General features: G+C 35.2%; 1 protein-coding gene across 27 annotated transcripts in view; it reads left to right on the forward strand.

Annotated features, from left to right (window-relative positions):
- Positions 1–7500, forward strand: part of LOC136837694 (sodium/potassium/calcium exchanger Nckx30C-like) — a 537491-nt gene that overhangs the window by 254962 nt on the left and 275029 nt on the right. Inside the window, exon 1 of one of the 27 annotated variants that reach the window (XM_067102584.1) lies at positions 1538–2099. The exons of 25 other annotated variants lie outside the window; for them this stretch is intronic. The gene's annotated coding sequence lies outside the window, so the exon portion shown is untranslated. Of the gene's footprint in view, positions 1–1537; positions 2100–7500 lie in introns of those variants that run through there. One more of the 27 variants, XM_067102574.1, reaches the window with a different exon arrangement.

Consider the following 7500-nt stretch of genomic DNA (forward strand, 5'->3'; position numbering starts at 1 on the left):
AATCATGAGCGAATTCAAGTATATGCCTTCAGCCATTGGTATCAACGTAATAAAAGAGTCCCTTCTATATTTATATTCGAGATCAAGAAAACACCATTTCTGTATCTTCCATCCCTTCCAGGTGACGGTATTAGATAAAAAAAGAAGTGTGTAGGCGGCAATTCTCGACTCCCTGGGACATCACGTACCACCCTTAATGCTCGAACCGAAGCCATTGTCGTCAATTGTCAATCAGTATTCGCAGAATCATTGATTGATACCTCTTTGGTAATTCTCCATTACGTATTTCACCATTTCACCCGGCAGGATAATTCCATTCCAGTCCTTGAAACAAAATTTAAGGAAGAAATCCATGGGCACCCGCAGCATATTTTAAAAGGGGGCCGCCAAATCTTATACATCCATGGATAGTTTCCGGTATCAAGCAGACAAACACTTTTGACCATTTGAACTAGCAGGTTAACTCCAAAAACAGCATCAGCGCCTGCATTTCTTTAATGAATAAAGCAATTATATATATATATATATATATATATATATATATATATATATATATATATATATATATATATATATATATATATACGTTATATATATAAAAATTACCACAGATGAAAAATAAGAGGTCCTGACCGGTTTCGACTTTATTTCCAAGCCATTCTCACCTGTGGTAATGTGTGATAAATGAATCAGGCACAAAAGTGATTATAATCATTATATATATATATATATATATATATATTATATATATATATATATATATATATATATATATATATATATATATATATATACATACTGTATATAAAAATTTTTTCCCCGGATTTCAGATGGGGGCAAGCTCCTCCCCAGCTCCCCTTGCCCTTACGCGTGGGCGCCCATGGCGACGATGGAGATACAGGTTCGCTGAAATGACTACAGCTTACCTTTGCATTAATGCAGTAGTGGTGATTATGTAAAGATCGATAAAGCCAAGGAGGGAGCGTTCGCTATGAGCAGAGATATGAAAGGAGGTATATGAGAAATCCACGGAAAGGAATCAGAGGGGTACGGTAGAAGGAAAAATAAAGCGAAAAAGAATAAAAAGTAGACGTAGGATGAATGTCCCGAATGAGCAGCAGAGATAAAAGGAATTATGAGAATCCACGTTAAGAAATCAAAGGAAAACCACAGAATGGAAAATAAAGCGAAGTAGAATAGAGAGTTAGATGTAGAATGAATGTCCCCAACGAGGAGCAGTTAGTAGCTAGTAGCTAGTATCAGCTCCGTCGTGGTGGTGGTGGCGGTGGTGTCTCCTCAGGGCCTGGAAGGCTTAAAGTCAATAATTGATCAAAATAGTGCCTTGTGCAAAGCCCCTCCAGTATCTCTCTCTCTCTCTCTCTCTCTCTCTCTCTCTCTCTCTCTCTCTCTCTCAGTTGCTTCTATCCCACCAGCGAGGCTGCTGCTGTGCTGCTGCTGTGCTGCCTGCTGCCGTTCACTCCTCCTCCTCCTCCTCGTCGTCGTCGTCGTAGTCGATCGGTCGGGCGGCCCCATATCCAGTCTCGCTCTCGGATATGCACGCCAGTTGTCGTTCTTGTTGTGAATCGAACCTCCTGCTCCTGCTCCTCCTCCCGAAATCCCTTCGATAAAACACAGTTCTTTATAATAAGTTTCTTCGGGTGAAGTGACAACAGCGTTTCTTCTAGTCCACCACTGTCTCCTCCTCTTCATCATCATCATCATCATCATCCTCTTCTTCCTCCTCCTTCTCTCGTGCTTTGTGGGCGTGTGTGTTTGTTTGTAAAGTATCTGCCACCGTCGTTTTCCCTCCACCCACCTCACCGTAAGACAATTATGACACGGGAAAATTCTCGTCATTCACTCCCATAAAAAAAAAAAAAAGAGTCGATACTTTTTTCGTCGAGTGAACCGATAACGAGAGATCTCCTCCGTGGAAAATCTGGAGATGTGGTTTTGCTATGCGTAAGGTCGTACTCGACGCGTATGACAGTCATTGTCGGCATTCGCTAAAGAGCAGACCAGAGACGGCACGTAGGCCGGTGTGTGACCGAGACTGAAGCGAGAGACAAAGGAAGTATGCCTTGCCACCCAACTACCAGGTAAATGTTGGTCGCCTTTTATTTTCGTACTCGTCTTGCAATCCGAGTGATGCTGCCTCACTGATATTGTGGACATTACGTGATTTAATTATATTTATAGGACGAACATATCCATTTTATTCTTTCAATGGACTTATATTATTTTTACTGCATTCGCTCTTTTGATAAGGGCCTTTTAGACCGGTTTGAAATGACTGTTCGTGAGGAGTCTTTATGGGCTGAATATATCACCTGAGTTAGTGTGGGCCATATTTTTGGGTCTGATTTACGTCAGGTAAGCTTGCATCGTGAATCAGTGCCGCGGAATCGTAGTTTTCAAATGAAGCACGGACGCATAAAAACTTATATATATTTTAATTTCTAACTCACATCGGGATCGAACCCAAGTCTTTCAATTGAAAGGCAAGGGCGCTTTCAGTTGAAAGAACCTTGGTTCGATCCTGGTGGGAGTCTGAAATATATTTCTGTTCCACGTGAATGTCTGTTGATTACAGCTAATATATATATATATATATATTATATATATATATATATATATATATATATATATATATATATATATATATATATATATATATATATATATATATATATATATATATATATAATGTATACATGTATATATATAGTTATATATGTGTAGGCTGTATATATATATATATATATATATATATATATATATATATATATATATATATATATATATATATATATATATATATATTTTATATATATATAATCAGTAAGCTACAAACGTCCTTTAATATCAATTCGCTCTACCTTGGAAATAATATATTTTCATATATGTTACCGAAGGGGAATTTTTTAGTTGATAATAAGTTCGTCGTCCCGTGGGCTAGCCGTGTGGGTTAAGCGTCCACTGTAGTCCTGAGTTCTTGTCCTTCGCTGGTTCGAGCCCACGGGACGACGAACTTATTATCAACTAAAAAATTCCCCATCGGTAACATATATGAAAATATATTATTTCCGGGGTAGAGCGAATTGGATGTTAAAGGACGTTTGTAGCTTACTGATTGTATATGAATCACGGTGATGTGATAAAAAGTCATATATATATTTATATATATATATATATATATATATATATATATATATATATATATATATATATATATATATACATATATACACATATATATATATATATATATATATATATATATATATATATATATATATATATATATGCTCGTATATATATATATATTTGCGTGGGCGGCCATCATTTTCAGCTAAGGATCGCTTAATTGACACTGGGGTATTTCTGTCCCTATTTATGACCGATGGCTTAGGTGAGACACTGCTGCTTCACGGCATCTAGTGACCACATAATTCTTGTTCGAAATTCCTGGGATGTGTCATAGCCTCTACGCCGTGGTCTCCACGTCTTCCGTATTGAGTTTGTGGATGATTGTAAACGTAGTTCCCGGCCTTTCTGGTGTTTGCATTTCAATGTATGCTCATTTTAAATGATAATAATAATAATAATAATAATAATAATAATAATAATAATAATAATTATTATTATTATTATTATTATTATCTTATAATGAAAGCTTTATCCATGAACATGTACGCACACACACACACACACACACACACATATATATATATATATATATATATATATATATACTATATATATATATATATATATATATATATATATATATATATATATATATATATATATATATATATATATATATATATATATATATATATATATATATATATATATATAATCATGCTTGCTCCTCACAATGCCAAACACACATCGATGTCACAAAGGCACTTTTTGTTCGTAATGAAAAAATTACGTGATCTTGATTGTCCACTGGTAGAGTTACAGTCTTCTTTGAATATATCTGAGGCCTGTTTGTTCTGTTTTTATGACTACATCATTCCTTTGCGCTGCATATTTGAAAATAAAATTATTGCAATATTGAGAATTTTTTGGAGAGAGAGAGAGAGAGAGAGAGAGAGAGAGAGAGAGAGAGAGAGAGAGAGAGAGGGAGAGAGAGAGAGAGAGAATTGAAAATTGTAATTCATGTAATCGGAAGCACATACTCAAACATATTTTGCATTCAAAATCGTCAGTAGAATAATCATCAAAAAGGGTACATCAATCAAGAGAAAGACAGTGGGGAACAGTCAGAGGTAAGAATAGATAAGGAACAATACTTACGAGGAAACGATATTCCAACAGAAATATGTTTGTGAAATTATCATCTTTTGGTACACTGACGAAAATTTTTTTTTTTCGAATACATTAAATATTTATAATATTTAGAAATAGAATGACCTGCTTCGCTGGAAATGCATGACTCTTCTCTCTCTCTCTCTCTCTCTCTCTCTCTCTCTCTCTCTCTCTCTCTCTCTCTCTCTCTCTCTCTCTTCTCGTTACAATTGTATACTAACAGACACACAATTTCATCATTTCATTGAGGAAAGGTAGTGACGATTTACTAAAATCGAGGAATTTTTATACTCTTGAGAAAAAACAAGCAATCGAGTTTTCTGTACAGCCGCTACAGCCTATAATCAAGGCCACCGAAAATAGATCTATCTTTCGGTGGTCTCGGTATAATGCTGTATGAGGCGCGGCCCATGAAACCTTAACCACGGCCGGTGGTGGCCTATCCTATATGGTTGCCAGAAGCACGATTATGGCTAACTTTAACCTTAAGTAAAATTGAAATTATTGAGGCTAGATGGTTGCAATTTGGTATGTTTGATGATTGGAGGGTGGATGATCAACATACCAATTTGCAGCCCTCTAGGCTCAGCAGTTTTTAAGATCTGAAGGCGGACAGAAAAAAGTGCGGACGGACAGACAAAGCCGGCACAATAGTTTTCTTTTACAGAAAACTAGCAAGAGATTTATTTTAATTTAAATGCAAAAAAAAAACATTTATAATTATTTTTCTTTCCCACGGACGAAAGAGAATGAAACTGAAAGTTAAATTAATTCTTTCCAGACGTTTTTGAAAGTTGTACATTTTTAGTATTGTTAATTTTTTTTTTATTTGAAGGAGAATTCGTATGGCTATGTTTTGATTTCTGATGGGGAGAAATGATTGGTTTATATTGTTATTATTATCATCATTATTATTATTATTATTATTATTATTATTATTATTATTATTATTATTATTATTATTATTATTATTATTATTATTATTATTATTCAGAAGATAAACCCTATTCATATGGAAGAAGCCTACAGGGGCCATTGACTTGACATTGAAGCTTCCAAGGAATATAGTGTTCTTTTGAAAGAATTTACAGAAGATAACAGGAAATACAAAAACGAAAGATAAAGTCCGGGAGAGATCAGAGGGGATAACTATAAAGAGACGAAATATTCCATAACGACCGCCAAGAAATTTTCATCGCGTTGGTGACCTAAAACCACACCCACCTGTCATTTTTAGCGAACAAAATGGAGCTGGAACATTTAGGGAATGGGAGGAGATGTAAACCACATTCTTATTCGTATTGGATATTGTCACTGAGAGAGAGAGAGAGAGAGAGAGAGAGAGAGAGAGAGGTTGTCATGTACTACATCGAAAAAGAAAACAGAATTGGGAGAGAGGCAGGGTACAAAGCAAAGAAAATGGTGATAGTTGTTTCTCCAGAGTATTGGATGAAGATGGGGACTTGAATGTATGTGTGTCGTTTTCAAGGTGGGCTGGATCTGGATAGCATTTGTATTGTAAATTTCTCTATAAATTTTTTTTTGTCGTGTAGTGTATTTTATTGTGAATGTATTACTGCTAAACAGGATCTGCTAAATATATGTAAACTTAAAACATAATCACCTTTGAAAGCTTTGTGTTCATTTTCTCTCGTAATGTTCGATGTGATACGGATTGTAATGAGCTGCGTTTACTAGAAACTGACTAGTAAACACAGCTTCTTACCAATGTTCAGAGCAGTTTAGAAAAAAAAAATGCACCATTTTCCATGGCTGACTGATAATGGCACAGTGATGTCTTGAAGGTGAAATCTGTCTTTCTGATAATTTCACTACAAAATTTAGTTTATACTTATTGCAATGATTCAGTTCATATGCATAAAAAACTAACATATCTTCGTCTGAAAGTGGACAACACTAAGCTAATTTCTGAAAGGGTCTTAGAATTAGATAAATACTAAAAGGGTCTTAGACTTCAGTAAATGCTAAAAGGGTCTTAGACTTGGATAAATGCTAAATGGGTCGTAGACTTGACTAATGCTAAAAGGGTCGTAGATTTGGATAAATGCTAAAGGGGTCTTAGACTTAGATAAATGCTAAAAGGGTCTTAGATTTAGATAAATGCTAAAAGGGTCTTAGACTTGGATAAATGCTAAATGGGTCGTAGACTTGACTAATGCTAAAAGGGTCGTAGATTTGGATAAATGCTAAAGGGGTCTTAGACTTAGATAAATGATAAAAGGGTCTTAGATTTAGATAAATGCTAAAAGGGTCTTAGACTTGGATAAATACTAAAAGGGTCTTAGACTTAGATAAATGGTAAAAGGGTTTTAGACTTGGATAAATGCTAAAAGGGTTTTAGACTTGGATAAATACTATAAGGGTCTTAGAATTGTATAAGTGCTAAAAGGGTCTTGGACTTGCATAAATACCAAAAGGGGTCCTGGACTTGGATAATTGCTAAAAAGGTCGTAGACTTGGATAAACGCTAAAGGGGTCTTAGATATGGATAAATGTTAAAAGGGTCTTAGACTTGGATAAATGCTAAAAGGATCTAAGACCGAAAGGGTTTTAGACTTGGATATATGTTAAAATGGTCTTGGACTTGGATAAATGCTAAAAGGGTCTTAGGCTTGGTTAATTGTTAAAATGGTCTTAGACTTGGATAAATGTTAACAAGGTCTTGCAACGGGACAAATGCTAAGAGGGTCTTAGCCTTGGATAAATGCTAAACGGGTCATAGACTTAGGTAAACGTTAAAATGGTCTTAGACTTGGATAAATGCTAGAAGGGTCCTAGACTTGGATAAATGCTAAAAGGGTCTTAGGCTTGGACAAATTTTAAAGGTCTTAAGACTTGGATGAATGCAAAGTTCGATCATTATCGAACTTTGGAACTTAATAAAACCACAAATTGGAGAACAAATTTACTCAGGTTTTAGTGTCTCCAGTACCCATTTAGGAGATTAGTAAATGAGAATGAATAAAAAAGCTGAAAAGGGTAAAAATACTCTTGAATTCTTAGCAAGGAAAATATAAGAACAAAAAGCCAAGAAGTCGCAGTCGGTAGAAAAGCTTGGTTTCCGAGTAGAGTAGCCTATGGGAGCTTCCAGGAAACCTCCATTTTGTTATTTTCTCAGTTTCTTCAGAACCAACAATGCTACTTTAACTGGTATTTTAA

Source organism: Macrobrachium rosenbergii, chromosome 59 (genome assembly GCF_040412425.1).
Source record: "Macrobrachium rosenbergii isolate ZJJX-2024 chromosome 59, ASM4041242v1, whole genome shotgun sequence".
Taxonomy (NCBI): Eukaryota; Metazoa; Arthropoda; class Malacostraca; order Decapoda; family Palaemonidae; genus Macrobrachium; species Macrobrachium rosenbergii.